Source organism: Haplochromis burtoni, unplaced genomic scaffold (assembly GCF_018398535.1).
Source record: "Haplochromis burtoni strain Fernald_Lab_line unplaced genomic scaffold, NCSU_Asbu1 Contig_31, whole genome shotgun sequence".
In the NCBI taxonomy this organism is placed as follows: Eukaryota; Metazoa; Chordata; class Actinopteri; order Cichliformes; family Cichlidae; genus Haplochromis; species Haplochromis burtoni.
The window spans coordinates 2,780,795-2,803,458 of NW_024582392.1; the positions used below are offsets into that span (position 1 = coordinate 2,780,795).

Consider the following 22,664-nt stretch of genomic DNA (forward strand, 5'->3'; position numbering starts at 1 on the left):
TAGGTGGTACAGCTGCTCCCAATAGCCACAGCCAATAGATTAAAAAGAGACGCTAACAGCATACTGTCACATTTCAAAGAATTTTCCATTTATTTTAAAGATCTTTACTGGTTTTCACACTAGGGAAAATTTATATTATTGTTTGTCAAAAATGAAAACCTTATTGATCTGCGTTGTGACATTTGAAATACACACAAAGAGTAAACATCAAAGCCAAACAATAATTCTCATTTAGAACATGGTTTACATCAACACTGAGGAGATCTCAAATGCATGCGCCTCCTCTGCAACATTACATGCCCTTTAATGTCCTAGCAGGAGCTGCTTGAAGTCTGTCACTGGTGTTCACCTCCAGCCTGACTGGGTCAGAGCGGCAACAGCATACCTGCAGGTTGATTGACAGCTGTGTGAGGCAGGGGCTTCAATAGCCCCTCTGCAATAATAGCAAAATACGAATGCTGGGAATATTAATGTCCTTCATATTTTATTAATTCTAAATCCATGGGATATCAACTTGGTGCTTTATGAAAAGAAAACATCAATCCTGCTGAAGTAATGAGTGCAGGAGCAATTTGGGGGTAGAGTAGAGGGGGTGGAGTAAACCCCTCTAGTTACATTGGATACAGAGGGAGAACGGGAAAACTAATATTTGGCTGTCCGCTGTTGGGTATTGTTCGTTAAATGACTGCGCTGCAGGGATGAAACACTGCACAGTGGCTACTGCTGATGTGCTTCATCACGATTTTTATTACATACATTTTGTGTCTGCTAATGACTGCAAGCTATCACATATGGTCGTGTGTGGATTTTGTCTTTGTCTTTGTGTGCATGTCTCCTACGTGCGTATTTTATTCCCCTGATTGAAGTGTGGGGGCTTTGTTGTTCTCAAAGCGTGTCACATATTTTAGTGCATCAAACTGACACAGCACGGCACCAACTGCATTAAGAGTGACATGTGGTTTCATAAAAGCATGCATATGGAACAGTAGGAAAATGTCAAGGTCAAGACAAATAAAACAGGGATGCAGCCCGTTAGAGTTTTACAAAGTCACAGACTGGTGCCAAGACATTTCAGACCAGCTGGCTGAAAATATCACATAAGTCAAAGCAAAGGTTCAGTGAAGTACAATGAACCTGTCATTAGTTATTTTCATCTCAATGGAGTCTAATAAAAATGGTTTGGCCCTGTGGAATTAATCATTCGGTAGATTCAAGAAAATAATGGAATGTCTTTCTTCAAGGCAAAATGATAAAACTTTACTTTTGTGTCTCGGCCAACAGATGTCTATAGCATTAGCATGTGAGCAGGTGGTTGTCTGTGCCAAATTGTTAAAGTACCATGTGATTCATGTGATATGTGACGAGAACAGATGGAATAATGACAACTGCCATTTACCACTACCATTTACTGTCATTTTCATGATTTCTGGAAGACTTGATTTTACATATGGTGTGCAGTCCCTCTAATTACATAATAGATGTTTAGTATTCTCTGGGGCAGTACATTGTTCTCAGATGGCTGAAAATAGACAGTTTAATTGCTCTGGCTGCAGCCGTGGTTGCCTTTTCAAAAAGGACATTATGTCTAATCATAAAACATCTGGAACATATCTGAATCAGTCCCTTTGCTGCTGCCATTAGGTGTTGAATCTATCTGACTTCCTCCTCTGTGCTTATTTGGATGGCTGTAGGCTGAATGGCAAAGGGAATACTTGAGACTAATAAAAGTGATAAATGATTTCTTGGCGATTCAATGAAAGTTTCAGTGCTTTTCCATTGCAATAATAAATCACATTCTGTGATGATGCCACAAGCCCACTCACTGCCTACAGTCTCTACCTCACAATGACATTTTATCCCAGTCAAACACCACACACTTTTCTGACTGTATTTTCATTGTTATATATATATATATATATATATATATATATTACCACTGCCTACACATGTGATACATTCAGATGCACTGAGAAAACAACTTTACTTTCTTGTAAGTTCTTCTAAGTTAAGGGTGACAGCATCACAGGCTTATACAGGGCTGCAGTGACTGTGATCCTTCATAAGCATCACTTTGATACTAAGGTTTATTGTCCAAATGAAGATTTTAACAGCAGAATGCAGATGTAATACTCTGCCATAATATTGTAAGTGTAAGGAAGTAATACATTTCATTTTAAATAATCTGTATGTTATTAAAAATTACCAAAGAAATGTACTTTGCTACTTTGAAGGAAAAGTTATAGACTGAATTTGGCAGTTCACAACTGGTAGGCCTGATGATGTGTAGGTCCGTTTTGTGTTGCAGACTTTGTTTTTTGACTGGAAACAGTCTGGGACTGGACTGAACTTGACACGGCAGATAAGGCAGAGGTTCACTGTAAGTGCCAGGCTAATTTCCAGCCTAAAACCATGAAATCTTGAAATATTATGGGTCAAGTAGATTTTCAGTACAGGCAAATGGTATCTGGGAATTGGCAGGGAGTAGCTGAACAACTGGAAATTTCCAAATCTTCAATATATATGAAATAATATATGTAAAGTGTTTAATATAGACTAATAAATGTTCTGAGTTATCTCATAGTATAACTAATAATTTCTGTCAGCTTAATTACAAAAAAAGTAAAACTAAAGATGTGAAAAATCTTAATAGTGATAGTAAAAAATCAAAAAACACAACAACAATAATAATTCCTATTTCCCCACCTTGAGATCCCTTGGACTTGGCCAGATCCATAATTCTCCATCATATATTTATATGGGAGAGGTATTTCGAGCAGGGACTGGGTCAAATGGGCTAAACTAGATGGTGAATAATTTAGGATTCTATTAACATTTAAATTTGACATTGATTTGACACAGTCAAGCCTCTGCTAAGTGACAAGAAATAGCAAGGTTGTGGAGGAAAAAGAAGCTGTGTTTTAATAATTGTCCAGATGGGTTTTTAATCAAACGGTATGTAATTATCCATCTTCCTTTTGTTGAGCAGTGAAATGTAAAGGGTAAAAAAGAATTTTTCTGATGTGGCCATAAGTTTATTATACCTTTGTTTTTAATGTTTGCCTGCAACCCATACGAGCTGGCCAGAAATAACATTTTAAAAGGCCAAAGCAAGAGTGACACTAAGCCAAACAGAGTAGGTGTGTGTGTTTATATGAGGGATCACAAATCAATAGCTTGGGGCTTCTTCTCTTGATGATTCTAACTTCGCAGATGAAGCAGCACAGGCCAGGCAAAGTCATCGCCTTTTAAAGATCTGTTTACAAAGAGACAAAGACAGGGAGGAAAGACCTTTTAATAGGACAGGCCTGCCACTTGCATTGGGGTCACTGAATTTAAAACTTGTATTTACTGGACAGATGCCTAGATAGTTCAAGACTGTTCCATTTTTGTTCTTATATGAATCAGCTCAGTTATGTATTGGAATTGTAATGAAAAAATAATATTATATGCAAAGTCTTAGTGCCACTTTAGATTGTATACTTGAGGTGTATCACAAACTATTTCAGAAGTTGGGAATGAAATGGTATTTGTCAGGTCACGAGTCGTTACCCATAAAGATTAAGTATTATTTTGCTTATTTTACCACAATACAAAGTAAAGGAACTTACTTGCTACACTGCTTGTAGGGTCTACGGCTCTTAGTTAGAGTAGGTTGGTTGTTTGATCCCTGGCTTCTCTAGCCTGCATATCAGTATGTCCTTGAGCAAGAAAATGATCTGAAAAACCTCCCCCCAATGGGTTAGCAGTACATGTTTCTATGTGTAATACTGAACCAAACCAAGAGTGACAATGAGCCAATAAAAGAACTGTTGAATGTGTGTCTAAATGAGTGAATGTATCTCATAATGTGCTTTGAGTAGTCTATAAAACTAGAAAAAGCACTAATAATTATTAGCATTACTTTGTGTTACTCCACAACATCTGTTTGCTTGTTAGATATAAGATTAACCAAACATATGCCCATGTATTATCTTCCCTGCTCCACACAAACTGATAAGGCAGTTATGGAACATAAATGAATCAAAAGGTATTTCTGTTGGAAATCATCAGTTAATTTAACTAAATAAGTATGTCTTAGGAAATGTCCAAAATCAGTAATAACAACTAAGATCACTTTAGCAAAAAACCTAGTTGGATACCTTTTAAGAGTTGGAAGCGCTGTCAAAACCAGATAAAATTACTTGAATTGTGGACAATAAGCAATGTTTGTGTCCTTTGGTTTCCTTTCGGAGCATGGGGACTTCACTAGGATGTCCTCAAGTCAAGTCACCATTTAGAAAAATGAGCAAAGATTATAGAAATTAGTGCTGGCCACAGTATGGCAATCATACGTCTATCTGGAAATATAATCTCATTAATAAAACCTTTGTGGAAAACCAGGATTGAATTTGAATATTCTGATAAATATTTGACTGACCGTGACTGTGGAAAATGAAACCAAAGTGCTTATCCATAGTCACTACAGTTGTAGTATCTCATTCTAACCAGAACATAACACAACACCGTTTTTGAACCGTGCTCCAAATACCGAGCTGCACTTACAGATCTTGAATCCGCCAATGAAAGAATTTAGATCCTACAAGCAAAAGTCTTATCAGCTATAGATCATATCAAAGCTCTCTTTTAAACAGGATTATGATATAATTTATGTATTGAATAATTCTGTGAAATTGCCCACGCAAAGGCATGAAAGCAGTTGCTGCTGTAAAAAAACACTTTGTTTTCCTCCATCTCGATCTCAGACTATTTGGCTTTATTAGGCTGTTTGACCAAATCAGGTCAAAATAAAGCTCCGCTTCACTCTTTGACAGTAAATTTTAACAGTGCATTGCAGAGGGATGGGTATTGGCACTGGATAACAATAGCTTAGGCAGCCCTGAGGGTTATTACCTCTTGTTGTGAGCGGGCAACACTTAGATTTACGTCTGTAGAGAAGCACCTAAGAGGCAAATTAAACACTAAACCTTATTTATTGTTTATCTCATGTCACATATATTACTAACAACATATACCTTCTCCATCTCTTTCCTAATTATTCCCTCTTTTATGCTAATACAAGTTGTAGTTCACTTGAAAGTCATTTTAAAGTACCATTAACTGCAGCCATTCACTGTCTATAGAGAAAAATGACACCCACAGCCTTTGTTACTCTTCTTTTATATACTCCAGAACATATAATGGCTAAAAGACTAATTGACAAAGAAAATCATTATTAGATGTAAGACCCCGATTCTCTACTGCAGATGGCGCTGACATGTTCCTGTAATTATATTTGATTCTGCAGTAATATCTTGTCAACGTGGTGAGCAGAGTCAACAGACGATCACCTGTCTCTCTGAGGACTTGAGTGGCTAGGCAAACCTCATTACTGTGAATCACAGAGGCTGAAGAAAGACCAAGCAGAAATACCTTTATCCTGCTAAGGTGGATCCCAAGTGAGAGTCAGCAGCTGTCATTTACCATCAACTCCGGCCTTGTTAATTCCATATAAATCTCTGACTGCTGCAGACCACAGTGTCTCCTGAGAACCTGGGAAGTGACAACCATCAGTCAGGCCCTAAAATAGAGCATATTACAGATAGGGTTAATCCACCATAGCCAGAGGAAGTGCTAAAATCCCTTTTGTTACAGATACTGCTGGTCCCTGCAGCACATGTGCTAGTTTCCTCACAATATTAAACCGCACAATAAAAGCCCATTTTAAGAATTCCAATAATCCGGCTTGTTGTAACCCAATTGGTGCAAGCCTCAAAGTCCTTGCATATTCAATCTAATTTCAGGTCGAGGAACAGCTTAGCTGGCTTATCTATATAATGCAATTGTGCTGCAGCAAAAAAAAAGTGATTCTTTTCATGCATCCATGATCTGCTTTAATGATACAAGATAAATCAATGACAATTCATATAACAGTCCTATAACTGAAGTTGGAGGCTCTTTAAAGTTACCACAGAATGTTTTACAACGGGAAAGCGCTGTGCAACGGTTTCATGCAATGACCTCTTTTGCGGCGCAGTGATAAAATGTCACGGCATCTGTGCATTTAATCCATCAAACGCTCGCCTTTCTTGAAAGGCCTCAATCATGCATTGGCCACCTTAATCATAATTTTTCCTAAAATGAAAATGAGAGTACAAAAGAAATTGCAGATTGAGCCGTCTATATGCATCAGAATGAGATGAAAGTGTTGCCTAGCCAAACATATGTTAACAAGAAAATATGAGCTGCACTGTCAAACTAAACTATGAACACATTATGAGCTGACGGCCAAATAAAATCACACTTTGCCCCTTGTCACATTTATGAGTCATCCAGCAGATGAAAGTAGTTTTATGCATTTATGTCCAGAAATGATGCTGCTTGCAGGTTTCTACTCAAGGCTAAAAATAGTTAGATATACAACATCTTGGGATGCTGTTATGGGCATAGGGAGCACAAGAAGCAAATATAACAGTAAATTTTATTTTGCCAGCATGGGAGAATACTGTCTCCTGAATTAGATTTGTCAATTCACATATTACAATCACTTAGTCAGAGCAAGCAAGCGGGAGCAAAATAAATAAAAAGATGGATGGCCTGACGCATCGTATAGCTAAGTCTATATAGTAAAAATATCACCGGTGTTATTTAGCTTTTCTGTCTAAGTGAAACTTGGTGTGTTCTTTCACAGTGTCAATGTGTTGTGCATGTTTAGCTACAATGGTACATGTGTGTCAGAATCCTGGTCTAACCACAGTTGACTATTAGACGGGTGACAGGATATCTGTAATCACCACGTCAGCAAAGTTCAGTCCCTACACACACACACACACACACACAAAATAGATCTTTTAATAATCAGTGTAGCTGGCCGAGCTATGCTCGTCATTACCCAGGGAGACAGGATATAGAAAAATCTCACCAACATCATATTTTTCTGCACTAGTGGATGGTGAACATTTTTTCCATTTTGCACAAGGTTAGTAACCTACATTGCACTCCATCACTGTTAGTTATCCCAGTCACCCCCAACAACCCACCCTGAGGATGAATAATTTTGCATGTGAGGTAGTGGAAATAATCACTGAATGAATCATTTTAAAGTGAATGTCATTTGTCACTGTACGGATACCTGGACTACCCAGTGTGATGAATTAAACACGGGGTCAAGACTGAGATAGAAAATAAAGCAAGAGCAAAATGGAAGGGCATGGAAGGATGGGGGCGTAGAGAAGGGATGGAAGTCTGTGTTAATGATATGGTCATATGTACACAGTTGAGCTCAGATGTGATTAAGGCAATGATATGATGGGTGGTGTCAGTGCCGAGCTTAATGACTAATGCAATGAGATGGAATTTGAAGAGACACTGGTGTCAGGCTGAAGTGGAATAATGCCTGGAGCGTCTGCAGCAGCAGACACATGGAACTGCCACAATGAGCAGCCTCATAAGCACAAATTGTTACGGTAGCTGGAGACTTAGACATGCATAATTAGCCTTACTGCAGAACAATACAAAATTGAAATTCAGTGCTTTTGACATTCTGTCAGGCAAATGATAAATAACCAGAAAAAAATAATGATGATGATTATTTCACTTACTGTATTTGTCACAAATCAGTTTCCAGCGCTCTAAATGGAAGAGGGGAAAAAAGGGGGGACAGTGACTCCATGGAATAATGAGGACCCCAACCACCACATACAAAAATATTCTTAACATTGTGAACTCAAGCCTCTGGTGATAATGAGTAGTCTTAGTTTTAAAAATGTTGGTCTTGCAGATATACGATGGCACTGAGAAACCTGTTAGACTCGAATAAAAAGTGTATATATATATCTTTAGATATCTGCTTCAACTTGTAAGGTGGAGAATATGAACAAGGTGAAAAGAGTACAAAAATTATGTAAAGAGGGAACATCCACCTCCATCAGGATGACCAGGGACACGGCCTCTTTCCACCTTATTGCTGCTTGGCCTTTCAGGCAACAGAACTGCTTGCTATTGCACATCTCCAACAATATCTCGCTGCATACATAAAAAAGGAAGATGGTGAGGCTCACAGGAAAGCCTGGATTGTTTATGGTTGCAATATAGATTTTATACAGCTCCCAGGAAAAGAGAATTACGTCTTAAATTACAAAGATGTCTCAGTGAGTTGTCAGCAGCAGGAATTATATGGGCCTGGCAGCTAGTGTGGATGTTTGGCTGCAGGGGACACTGGGGAGCTGATGGTTCCAGAATTGGGACTCAACAGAGACGCCTGACCTACAGTTAGCACAGTCAGCACAAAATAACAAAGTTACACAAACCCCTTGATAAAATAATGGCCCAGATGTGGCTAATCCGTAAGTACAACAAAACAGAAGAACAGAACTGTACAAAAACACTAGACACACACACACACGATATAAACACACACGCATATCTTCAAACAAAAAACTGAGGCAAAAAGAATATAATTAACAGTTTGGTGATCATTATGGGATTGTGACATAGAAAAGATCTGCTGCAGTTTTTAAAGAGTAAATAAAATGAAAGAAAGATTTTTATTTCAGATACTGAACAATAAGACTGCCAGAATTTTAAAAAGTACACGAGCTGTTAATCCAAAATATAATTAAGAAAGTATCTAAAATGCAAGTCAGCAGAATTTAATCCCTTATATTAAAAATTCATGTCATGAAATTACCTCATTCGTTCTTTCCAATGAAATATTAGTGTTCTGTAATCACTGTGTTATTACACCATCATTAATTAATCACCTTTAATTTAGCTAATAATGTTCAGTTAATCTTGGAAAAAGAACTTAAGCTACCGGTTGTGGTAGCTAATCTTGTCATTTGGGAAGAAGCAGCCATTGGGCAGAAATGGTTTGATTGCAGATTGTTCAGTCTGAACACAGTCCCAGGGTTATTGTGCAGGTTACTACTAAATCCTCCAGCAGTCATAAATTTGGATGAGTTGCATCAATATTTGCAGAATTAAATCTTAAATGGAACTGTTGCCTTTTCTCATTTAAGGAATCACTGGGATAAACCTTCGGGAACTCATGTCTCCAGTCCCTAGACATACTGAAGTAATATTTATGTGCACACACACAGGAGACTGGACTGGAGACACACACAAACACACACTCTCGCACTCTCTCTCTCTCTCTCTCACACACACACACACACACATAAATGGAGATGGCATGTTCCATATTAAAATGGCATTTATAGAAAAATGTGCGTACCTCATGCATTCCTTCCATCCTGGCATGCACACAGCATTTTAGAGCCAGATGCAGGTGAAATGATAAGGAGATTAGATACAGGATTAGAGATGTGATTTTATTAAAACTTTCCCTACACTTCAACTGCTCTTTTTTTTCTTTTTTTTAAATTGCTGTTTTCCTCATTGGCAGGTCTATGAAAGGTGGAGATAGAATACAAATCTCCACTATGTCCACTGATAGCTGGAATAGCAAATAAGTCTCCATAAATATTAGGACTGTGCATGTATATCCAGTTCTGTGAAAACAGAGGTTTATTTGTAATAACATAGAGGGGTTTTTTTTTTAACATCTCGACATTTATTTTTGATAAGATTTTAAAAAGACTTGAACAGACGTGAATCTGCACACAGATGGTAAATGGACTGGATTTTATATATAGCACTTTTTTACTCTACCGGAGCACTCAAAGCACTGCATACGACTTGCTTCATTTACCCATTCATACAAGAGCTTTTTTCCATGCTTCCTACCTACATGTTCATACTCTAAAGCAGCGGTCCCCAACCCCCGGGCCTCGGACCGGTACCGGTCCGTGAATCGTTTGGTACTGGGCCGCGAGAGTTGAGGCTCAGGTGTGAAATGTATGGTTTTCAGGGTTTTTATCGGTTTTCAGCGTTATTTTGTTATCGTTTTGATCGTTAACTCGGTTTTCCTGGGTCTTTTCACGTGTGTTATGAATAAATCTTCTTTTTTTCGGTACCGGTACTAGTTTTATTTTGTTGTATTTATCAGCGACACATTAAAGGCCGGTCGGTGAAAATATTGTCAGGCATAAACTGGTCCGTGGCGCAAAAAAGGTTGGAGACCGCTGCTCTAAGGGATGCATCACAGAGCAACGTGAGGTTAATACCTTAGATATTTGGCATGCAGACTGGAGTAGCCAGGAATCGAACTACCAACCTTCCAATTAGTAGATTACCCGGTCTTTCTGAGCTACAGCCACCCCCAAATAGATTTAAGCATAAGAAGTAAATATCCTTCTGTAAAAGATGCATGAGTAGAAAGTTTCCTCATTGCTAATGTACTTGTCTCTTTGGGTTTCTCTATGAATAGCCTTATCTCATTGCTTTACAGTGTCAGGGTCATGATCCTAAGACAGGAGAACATTCATCACAGTGGTGGCCCATTTGTAAAATGGCATTTATAACTGGCTTGCTTCCAGCTAGAGGAACCAAACACTGGTGTTACTGAACACTGTGAATAAGGAGGTCTAAGCTGAAATAGAAAGCAGAGGGACAAAAGGTGAGACACATCAGTCTATATCCTTGGGATCCTTGCTTAGAGGTTACAAGAGATTCCACCAGCCTAGTGCATCCTGGGACAAGAGAAAAAAATTCACCAAGCATAATGTCAATAGCATCAAACAACATTGAATTTCCTCCATTCTTCAGTATACAGTAATCGCTCTCTTTTATATTCTTCCTGCAAACGAAGCTGCATCCAAATCAAATGTATAAGTCATTCAAATGTACAAAGTGTGACATTTACAATTACAGAGAGAGTAGAAAATCATTATTAATTTAAAACATGTTGAATTATTCAACATAGAGAATGTTATGAGTTTTGAGCGCTGGAAATTGTGAACATTTATGCTTGAATCAGCAAATAAATTAAATCTTTTTCAGCACTTAGAATAGCAATAAAGGTAGGAAACACTGGTAGGAAGAATGTATATTTATGCAGGGCTTCTTGTTCTCCGGGTGTACTTTTCAACATAAGGAATGAGGAAACCAGATTAGAGTTAAGACTCAAAATATAAGAACTAATTATAGCATCATATTAAATGCATGAATTTGGACTAAGCCTAGTTTAAGCATCTGCTGTTGGCGAGAGAATTAATAACACAAACCCATTTCTGAAAAAGTTAGAAACCTGTGTAAAATGTATATAACAGAATGCAATGATTTGCAAATCTCATACACCCAGATTTTATTCACAATAGGACACAGAAAACATATCAAATATTTGAAATTAGAATATGTATAATTTTAAGAAGAATATTTGTTCATTTTGAATTTGATGGTAGTGACATCTGTCAAAAAAAATTGAGGAGAGCAACAATGGGCTGGATAACTGTGTGATCTTTGGGTTCTCAGGTATTAAAAAACAATAATTTTATATCTTCTTTTGCTGTGGAGAGACTCACCTAGCAGTTCCGGTAACATCAGAGCATCATGACCTTCATTACGGTTAATAATTAGCACGGCAGTTACGGTGCATGTTAAATATGCTCTGGTTTGTCAGATCGGGTTGCAGGATTTATTTTAAGATAGAAGAGCACCCACCATTATGATTACCTTCCATGTTCCTCATCCTGGAGGTTGTTAACATGGCAGTGATGTTAGCAAGCGTCGACTGAGGTGGACATGTTGGTGGCCCTTACCAGCTTCTTGTTAAAAGCATTATAGGACATATGGTTCAGATCATAGTTCCAAGAGCCTAATTTTGTATTTGATTTTTGGTAACAGATCTAAACAAGATTCAGGACTAAATACTTTTAATATAGCACAGAAATATATGTGTTTCTAAAACTATGAAATTCACAGATTAAGTTGAGACAACCTGAGACTGACTACACGGGTCATTTACTGAACTGAGATAAAGTGAAAAGTTTTGCTCATTTGGTTAAAACTGCAAAGTAGACAGTTGATGGGATTTTCATTTCTCGCCTTTCTTGTTCTTTCATCTGCAGATATTGATCTCAAAATAGCCTCTCCCTTGAATTGCTACTGGAGCTGTCATCAAGTAATCTGTTCGCACCTCTGGAAATACAGTCTACACTTTCTGCGGCTGCTCTGCGTTGAAAACCTAGCGAGTCTTCGGTTCCTTTGAAAGATAAACTTCTTATAAGAAGATTTGGAGTCTATAGTAATACTAGCAACTCTGTGCATGGGCACAGAGGTGGTTTGACCTAAATGCAAAAATCAACCTTGCATACTGACAGAGATAATGATAAAGCCGACATGCTAATATTTAGAAGGTACCATGTTTAGAGAAGTATTCACTGAAATAAAATTCACAAAAAAGAAGTGTAATATCAAATCATCAGTTATTATGCAAGCATTAGCTTTTTATATTCACTTAGTTAAGTAATTTTTGCAATTATTAATTATTTCAGAACATTTAAAAATATGAATACAATCCCACACGATACTTCTAGTCAAAAATAATACATTCTAGTTAAATAAAGTAATATTTAAATTACTTTTTAAACTAAATTCACAAGATAAGTGCAGAAAAATATTGCAGTTGTCTTAAAAGTGTCCAGTTCAAGTTCAGGTACAAAATGCTTTGTAATATAGCTTTAAAGGTACTTTTATTAAAATATCACACACTCTTGCACTTAGGCACACCTTGCAACCAAAAATTAAGTAATTTAAAATAAATTAATGAATAAATAAAACATTGCATGCCCTTTCTGTGGGTACCGATCAAATGCCTAAAGGTGAAAATAAGACCTTTCGTAATTTTTAAAAATATTTTCTGATGGTTGAGTAAGACAATGCCCCGTCCTCACCGCTACAGTTAAAGGCACAATTTAGAGCAGAAATAATTCTGGCTTAAACAGGCCTGCAACAATAGTATTTTAATACATATGGTGACTTAAAGAGAATGGAGAAATGATTATAGAGCTGAAGAGGCCAGAACAGCTCAGTCATCACATCTGTCTTCACCGGTTCCAAATAAAATTACCGTTAACTAGATGGCGTTCTTGGCCCCAGAGTTGCTGCGTTTCGAGCACTCTGAGGATGGACAGCACACACGAGTGCGTAACTCATATAAACCACTTTACCAAAGTTTGAAAGAAGTATGAAGCACAATCCCACTTAAGCCTCGTGGGTTTTAATCTATTTTCACATTAACCCTTTGCTCTGATACTTGACCTGCAAGGTTTCCAACATAACACCACGTTGTCAACAGACAGATTCATGTGTCAGCTGGCATCAGCGAAGCGAAGCAGGGCAATATTGTGCTGTTTGCCGATGTGATGTAGCTGCATACCGTGACTCCTGTGGCCTGAGGAGATGGCCACGGCCAGGCCACAGAGCCTCTAGTCGGGTAATAAATCACTGAGATGACAGGAATAGTTGCCGTTGCATTATGACACACACTTACACAACACATACAGTGCATGTGCAACAACTCAGTCATACAGTATATTATAAGAACCCAAGTTCTCCTCTAGGACTGCAAGTTATTGTATTGATATTTACATTTTCTTATTGTATATCATATGAGTTCATTTGTTTTGCCAATTAAAAGATAATAGCCTGGAGGTTCATAAGAATTCCATCACCTGGAATGTGGCTGTTGTCACGATTGATATCACACACAAAACAAATCAATAAGTCTAAGCACTGCATTCGTTAAGATACACTATCTAATTTAAACTATCAATCCTACATGTCTAGGCTGGTGTGTAGTCATTACCAGCCTCCAGAGCCCAGAGCTATTAGTGCTGCAGCAAGCTAGTGAGCTGAACAGAGTACCTTGAACATTAGTGTGGTCAAACACTCTCAGCGTAGAAGGATGAATGAATGGCAGTGCTGTGTAGCCAGCAGAGTATGATCTTACTAATGGGCCATGGTAAATGGACCAGCTATGAGTAGTATGGGCTCACTGGCCTGCTCTGTGATCCAGAGCAGTGCCCATTTCACGGTGTCTGCCTGGGACCTAACTATACTTACTCACTGAGATGGAGAGCTCCATGTAGGTTCCAAATTTCAAGAAGGGGTTTGTCTGAGGTCTCCGAACAATCATTGGAGGCAAAAAGGGAGCTGTCTGTTCTTGTTAAGTTGTGAGACAATCTGTCTGAAAATCTGTCTTTGAACACTTTGGCCCATCCCATAGCTTCAGATTTATAGAAAGCTACGTCAATGAAGAGCATAAAGGTAACGTTCAGTTTGTCTGTTTGTTGTTTTACAAATGGATGTGCAATACATTTTTTTATTTTTGTAGAATGCATTAAGTATACAATAAAGTAATGTACTAAATACTGTTGATTTTTCCACTATTTACTTCATTTTGACTCCTGTGTCACCTACCGCCTACTGGTGATGGCCAGAGGGGCCGATGGCATGATATCGCAGCCTCACTTCTGTCAGTCTGCCACAGGGCAGCTGTGGCTACAACTGTAGCTGCCTCCACCAGTGTGTGAATGTGAGAGTGAATGAATAGTGGAATTGTACAGCGCTTTGAGGGCCCCAAAAGGCGCTAAATAAATGCAATCCATTATTATTCATTATTATTATATTCTAATCTTAAATTTGATATCTAGTCGTGATGAAATTATGTTGTTTGATGTCATTGAAAGATGCTATACAGATAAATTATTCTTACAATGCCTTTTAATGCACTGAGAATGCCAAGCTGTGTACTTAGCAACACATATTAGTGGGATAATTTAATTGTTGAGCTTTATCATCGGAAAGTAAATGACAAAAATGTGAAGAAAGGATTTCATCTGTCAGAAAGAGAATAAAAGAAATGTTCACAAATAGGCTGTAAGCAAGTGACTGAAATGACCTGCACTGTGGTTGTCGATGTAATAAACCCACAAGTTTTGTTTGAACAGCATGCCACTTTCATGACATTTACTCTCCCGTTGTTGTTTTCTTTCTTTTTTTTATAAAGTTCTACCGCAAAATGTGAGAAAAATAATGGGTGTGCTGTGTATCAAGCACTGTCTCTCTGCTGCCTCCAGCAGTGCCCGGTTCTAACAAACTCATAACACTAACCTTAACTGATGTGAAAAGAAAGCTGAGTGAGCCGTCTTCTACCGTTAATGACCAATAGAACCATTCAGCTAAAAGGGGTAGAGGTCAGACATTAGTAGCTGACAAGAAAAGAGTGGTTTGCTGCAACAGCTCTTTGGTATTTAAAAAAACGGATCATACATCATCTACTTACACAGTAGAGAAAATAGCTGTTTATTATACTAACGACTTCCTTGTGCTAGTGTCAATCCAAGATAAATAAAATCTAATTTGTAACTTATGTACCAAAAAGAAATAAATGGATGAGCTGCATATTAATAAGTAATTGGCTCACTATGTTTTTAATAAAATATTTTTAATGACAACATTTTGTATGATGACTCTTAAATGTGTGTTATACCCATATGAATTACATGCAATCTTCAGACAATATTAAAAGCAGACCGATAATTTAATCTTAACTGCTCTAATAGAGTTTAGTCTTCATATCTTATCTTGATATTATGAAACAGATTAATAGCGTTCTAAGAACATGTGAAACTCTCCTCTGAGCTGATGCCCACTCAGCTTAAAAAACTAAATCTGCATCTTGGAGAAAAATCCTGAAAGTAAAAATTGAAACCATACTCAAATTGTGTGCAAGGACAAATAAAACTTGAATAATACTGTTGCTTAGGCTTGTACCAATTGGTAAACACAATGACTATCACTGTGAAAGAAACAACCACACACTGATTATTTTTTTCCTGCTTTTATTAATGAATGGTGATGATGATAACCGTAAATCAGCAAAAGTGGCTCTGCTCCTTAATCTAAAACAACTGTTATTAATTAACCTTTTCCATCTGCCAGTCCTGACAAGGGCACTGCGCACTCTGCATATCTCCATATGCCCACACAATCATGTTTCGCTCTGCACACCAACATCAGTAATATTCAGCTGAATCGCATTCATGGTTCGGCACAGCTACCACAGATAACCAGCTGTCATGTGGGTCCTTGTAGGTCTACCTGTCCCTCAGGACAAATCACTACCATTACTGTTATTGACATAATTTATTTTGTTGAGTTGTTATTTTTGTAACTCCAGGACTGTCAGGGTTTTTATATTCATCATGTACAACCCCTGGCACCAATGGTATTTTTAAACTTTGCTTTCAGTCAGTGTTCAATTCAAATTTCAGACACTGAAATTTAATTTTTTCAGAACTCTATCTTGAATTCACTTAATATTTTAGTATTTTGTTTTTGTTTCAGTTCATTCTTGATTAGTTTAGTTGGGAAAAAGTAGTTGAGTTAAAGGAAAAAAATCTTTAGCTAATGAGTCCAGCCAACTATAATATGAATAAAAACAGAAAAACAGACAATACAAGCATACTGAAAACACAGCAAAATAACTATTTATGTTGCAAAGCACTGTAACCACATTTTGCTGTGAACTTGGCTCAGTATGGAGTCCTATGTTGCTGCAAAAAATATAAGATGAATTGAATTATCAGATTTAAAATTAATTCACTTAAAATTCATTTTTCACAAATATCACATCTCAAACACGAGAGATTAGAAAAAACACTGAATAGTACACACATATTTATCAGTGAAACCAAAAAAAACCCAGAACATTTGACTTGGTTCACTTATCAATAATTAACCTTTTATCCACTACAGATGTCAGAACGAACCCAACCTATGAGTTGAAACAAAAAGATAGACGGTAAACAATCCAGAAGCTTTTAAATAAGCAGAGCCTAAATCCACGGTCTGTGTAAAAATATATGACATCTGACACTGAAATTCTTAGGGTCTAACCTATTGATTTTTTTAAAGACTTCACCTTAATCTAGCCAATGCAAAACACAAGGCTGAAATCTACTGACTGGCAGATTTTTTTCATATGGGACAGGGAAACCTTTCTATTGATTTGTTGCCTTATGTCTTATTAAAGTGTGTTTACAGCACATGTTGTAGACTCAGCAGTAAAATGTGTGAGAAAGGGGTCTGTAATTCAAGCTGTTATTCAGTTATATTCCAAACATTGATCTACTAACTCTCATGACTTGTCCTTAATATCACATATATATGCTGTTAGATCCAAGACTGTTTTGGAGATAGACACTGGTAGGTCCACATTTCCAGCATCATGGCCCCCGAGAGCTACAATAAAATTGCTAATATAAGGCAATATGTTTACCCCACAGCCCCAACCCTCCTTTTTAACAACAAAACCCTGTTTACCATCTTCACCTAGACCATGCTGGATAACATCTATAACCTCAACCAATGTGCTGCCCTTGCATTCACAGGAGAATGGGCTGAGTGGTTGCTATAAGACATCAATACTACTTTGTACTGCTACCCTTTCACGATTTCTAAATAATAAATAAACATTGAGTGGGCCAATCACTAGCTACAAACCAGGTATGAGAGGAAAGTTTGTTGTCTGGTAATCGGATAATGTAAAAATAATATGGTGAGAACGCATGCTAAAAAGAAATAGCCTCTTCATTTCCAGACACATTAGAGCAGTATGTCCATGGGCCAGTTGAATACCTCCAAATATGAACAAAAGTAGTATAACAACTAACAGTGACGCTGCTGTATTTTAGCAATATGGCTAAAATGCACCATAAATGTACAACAAACAACAGGTGCCGTTTTTCCTAGCTCCTTTTTCTTGTTCCATGATGGTTTATTGATTGTGGGTGGATTATTTTAGCAGGCTGGGTTTATTTTAACAGTTCCCTGTGTTTTAGATTTTGATTTTAGTCCTTAAAGTAATGTGAGTATTATGACTATTAAACATATATCCACCATCTAATTCTAATGTGTTTGCCATGGTTCTGGATGAGTGGCAGTCATTTTCCACAATGCTATGGTATCTTCCTCTGGGCGGAGCCATCTTCATTCCAACCAGGATCCTCATGTGGAGTTAATTAGGCCGGCTGTATGTAAGATCAGTGCACACAACTAGTGTTTGCCAGGTTGTCTGCTAACCTTACGTTAGTTCTCAGCCTCTCATGTCCTTAGCTAATCATTGTTCTTGTTTACTTAGCTAGTTATCTTGGGCTTCTAGTTGTTCCAAAGAAACCTTAGTCCTCCAGTCTATAATAACCACACTCACCTGTATGGGGAGGCAGGGAGGCAGGGAGGCAGGCAGGCGAAGCTCGAGAGCATATAGTAAATGGGTCTTCTTCATTCAATCTCAGTCGCGACCCATTCACTATATGCTCTCGAGCTTCGCCTGCCTGCCTCACCATCTGGAATTCCTGTATCACTCCATCTCCATACTCACGCAGACCTCATTGACCACACTTATCCATCCCTTGTCTCTCCACCTGCAAACAATGCCTCTGACTACCGGATCTCGAAGCACTATTTCCTCGTTGAGCTCACGGTCATTCACGACCCATGTTCACAGCCCATAGCCTTGGAAACCCGTAGCTTATGTTTCATGTTCACCGTTCCTAATAAGTGTTCGTGTTTGTAAATAAAGTTGTTCACGCCTACTCCGAGCCTCTGCTCTTGGGTCCACCTCACGCTTTGGCTTCCTCGCCATAACAATGTTTCTAAAAAGACAAAAAAAAAATAATGAATATGAAAGCAATTCTTACATCGAGCCACTTGAATTTGCTGAAAATAACTGACATTTTTATGACAGTATTCTACAAATTATTAATTGATTTATGTATTTTCACCTATTTATGTCTACAAATGTTGTTTTTGGTGTACTAACATGGAACAGATATAAACCTATGACAAAGTAAATACCAAGAATATAAAAAACATCTGCTGTCTTCATTACATGGGCCAGAAATTGTGCTGTGGTCTGGATCCCTTTTTACATGCAGTTCAAATGTAAATATGCGTATTTTCAGCGTAAAAATACGCATAATATATAAAATGGTACTACATAGCAAATGATACAGATGTAAGTGTTGGATTTACATATGATGTGAGCTAAATATCACAAAATGTTGCCTGTAAAATAGGGTTAGAGGCTACAGAGTTGAATTATACACATCACCTTTTTACACTATAAAACTGATAAGGCCAATTGGACATCAGCATTGGTTAACTGAAAAAGGAGCTTCCCAGTTACAAACATATACTTTGCAAGTTAATTATGCTGTACCCATGGAGATGACACCAGAGCACTTACACCACTCACAAGCTTGAGGGACCAGGAGACAGTCAACCTGGATGCAACAATTTATGCAGGAGGGAAAAGGCCAGAATTTGAACCCTGCAAAGGATAAATATCAGTGCAGGGGAAATTAATGCACAAGGAAACTCTAAGTTATTGTAAAATGAACTCCATAAATCAATCGGAAAGGTCAGAGGAGCTTTTAGGTGGCATTAATCCCACCAAGAGGCAGATAAGAGTGTAAGACATAGGACGACAGCAAAAAAAAAAAAAGCTTTCTCTTCACTTTCCATCTCTATCTCCTGACTGTGGCTTTGAAATGGCACACATGTGTCCTTGTTACTGTTCAAGAACTACTTTTCAGAGGAGTTTCTTTCGCCGGGATGTAACTCTTGCTCTCAGTAAATCAAGGTGTTATTTTTCCATTTTCAGTGTGGGAGCTTTGATTACTTCTGCTCAGTGACTATGTTTCTTGTTTGTGGCTATTTTTGTTGTTTGCCTCCATTTGGATCATAAAAAGTGAAATTTAACTTTTTTTTTTGTCCTCCATCATATGAAAAAAAATTATCTGGTTTACTGTAGTCCCTTAAATAATTATATATTACATAGATTCTTGATTAGACACTTGTTGGATCTGAAGATTTTTAGATTTTTTAGATCTACACCTTTTGGTTTTTCAAAAAAAAGTGCAAAGTTGTGCTCTTATATAGACGTGTTAAAAGTCACGGTGATAACAGGAACAAAAGTGTTGAAAATTAAGAACTGGACTGGATTAATGGCAGATATCAAAGCAGTACACTACATAAGTCTCATTTGGAAACCTGCTTCCAGTGCCTTTCTTTAACTTTATTTCATCTCTTTCAAAGAAAAACAAAACTCATAACATGCTGTTTCCTTGGCATATGGCATCTATAATTTCTCAGCTAAACAAATGACACATTGCTTTAGCATTGCTCTTGTTACCTTATGTTTTCCTGGAAGTACTGAGGGGAAAAGGGAGAGCACACGAGCAGCAGACACAACACAAGCAGACACAGAGGCCAAGTCATTGGGTTTCTTCTCGTTTTATAGCATTACAAGCACATTTTGGATTATTGAGTGAACTTAACTATTATGCCATGCTTAATCTTCTTCTACACTGTGTCTTTTATCCTGTCTTCCTCCCCTGATCCCTAACCAGATTGGTGCCCCTCCCAGAGCCTGATTCTGTTTTTAGTGTCTTCCTATTAAAAAGGAGTTTTTCTTTCCCATTGTTGCCAAGTGCTTGTTTATAGTCTGATTGCTGGGATTTTCTCTCTATTATCGTAGGGTCTTCGGCTTACAATACAAAGTGCCTTGAGGCTACTGTTGTAACTTGGTGCTATATAATTTAAATTGAATTGAATTAAATTGAGTTGAATTTTCAGCTGCCACATCCGAAATTACCAATACATGTTGTCAGGTTAAAAGTTTAAAAAAAAAAGCTTCTTTCTAGAGGCTGTGAAAGTATATATCTACTAATAACTACACAATGCTACACAATAATTTATGAACTAAGCCTTCATTTTACTTTAGGCGCACAACAGCAATGGCTACTCAGATGTCACGTCTACGGTTGTTCAGTTTCATGTCCACAATCAAGGCATTAATCTCACTAAAGCAACAACAAAAGATCAATAGTTATTTTATTTATTTATTATTTTTTATTAAACCTTACAGATAGTCCCATTGAGACTCAATGTCTCATATACAAAAGAGACCTGTTCCAATAAACATATTAAAAATTACATCTTAACAAACATATTACCACAAAAACAGATGTGTTAATATTCTGTTTCATAGTTTCTAGTTTCGTATAACTTGTAAATGTCTTATTACCCATTAATCACTTCCTTTTCTGAATTGAAAACATTACTAAGATGTTAAACCACTAAGCAGCAAAATGATAAATACATATGATAAATACATTGAACTTGCAAGAGTGCAACCACATTCAAACTTATCACAAGTTTTGCATGCATTGGCCCAGTCCTTTCTCATGGGTTTGACATGAAAAATGCATTAATCAGAAGGCCACAATCTCTGTTTAGCCTGGAGCAAATCCATATCAAAGCCTGCATTTCTATTAATATATATGGGGCCTTACTTGTTACAAAGAGTAGCCTGTCTCATTTATAAATATAAAGTCTGTGTGATGTGTGTTTGCTCTTTATTCCTGCTTTTTAATATTCTTATCAAATTGCTGTTGTGAATAGAACACCTGTTTTGCTGCCACATCTCCTTTTGATACATGAAGACATTAATTAGTTTTTTGATTAAAACACACACACGCACACAAACGCACATACATGCGTGTTATGCCAAGACAGGAAACTCAGTTATATTTAGCATTGTTTGTGGACATTCACAGAGCCAAACAAAAACCTAATATATACAGGTCTAACCTTTAAAAAAAAAAAAAAGCTTTCTACTTATCTATTATTTATGCACCTCCTTCACAATCCAGTAGAGAGAAAAAAAAGTGAACAGGACAGTCTATAACTAGAATGTTGTTTCTCCTCAGTGTCTAACAGTTATTTGCTGTACCATAGCTAAGTAAGATAAATAATTTAGCATCATTGTGCTGGACATTATAATATAGCTGATCTCTTTATACAGAAGGGATCTGGCTAGCTGTGCAGTTTCTAAGTGAGATGGATGAGGCAAAGCCTAAACTGCTGAGGGGTGAAGTGAATTAGGTTCACATTAGCGCTTACATTTTACCATAACAATCAAAATGGAACAGAGTAGGCAAGCTATATTCATCTGCTAAAAGAGCCCACACCTTATAGCACAGACTCAATGTAATGAAATGGATTAAAATGGGATGAAACTAAGAGCAATTAAAAATTTAGATAAGACTGTCAAGGGTTATCTAATATATATATATATATATATATATATATATATGAAATGTATGTGTGCGCCTTTGTATGCTCATATTCTGTAGCATCTCTGTGTAATCTTGCATATAACGTAGAAATGACTAATTATAATGCGTAATGTGCTTATAGCACATATTTGAAAATTCAGTTATCAACCTTTAGATAAATTAAAAATCTGGTGAATATGGGAATTAATTTTCTAGCTTGCTGAAAATTGTATTGTCTGTCAGGGTATGATTATCTCTACAGTCACACAGTCATTTAAATTCATATCTATTAAAAACTTCCCCAATTATGGAAATTAATATATATATATACATTTAGAGCAGCAAAAGACAAACAAAGCCTGAATCAACTTTAAAAATCATCTTTCTGTTTATTTAATTAATCTCATACATTTCTCATATTGAAATACTCCAAAATGCTCTGTTGCTTGCAAAATGACTTTTAATTGATTAAACAGCAGGGATCACACTAAGAGACAAATGACAGAAAGCGAGAGAAAGTCTTCTGACAGGCTTTCACCTTGGTATAAAATGTCACAATGTCAAGGCTTTCTACTTGGCACTACTTGCAGGAGCCTCATTTGATACCCAATAAATGTATGACAACATTTCAGTGAAGCAGTCAGGCAAAGACCTGGGTCG

The 22,664-nt window shown here is 37.2% G+C and overlaps 1 long non-coding RNA gene across 1 annotated transcript in view; it reads right to left on the reverse strand.

The window, feature by feature from the left end:
* Nucleotides 1–2,082: 2,082 nt before the first annotated feature.
* LOC102297065 overlaps nt 2,083–22,664 on the reverse strand; it is a 49,727-nt gene continuing 29,145 nt past the window's right edge. Inside the window, exons 2-3 of the long non-coding RNA XR_315567.3 lie at nt 5,410–5,557; nt 2,083–3,253 (exon numbers count right to left, since the gene is read on the reverse strand). This is a non-coding gene — a long non-coding RNA (uncharacterized LOC102297065). The remainder of the gene's footprint in view (nt 3,254–5,409; nt 5,558–22,664) is intronic.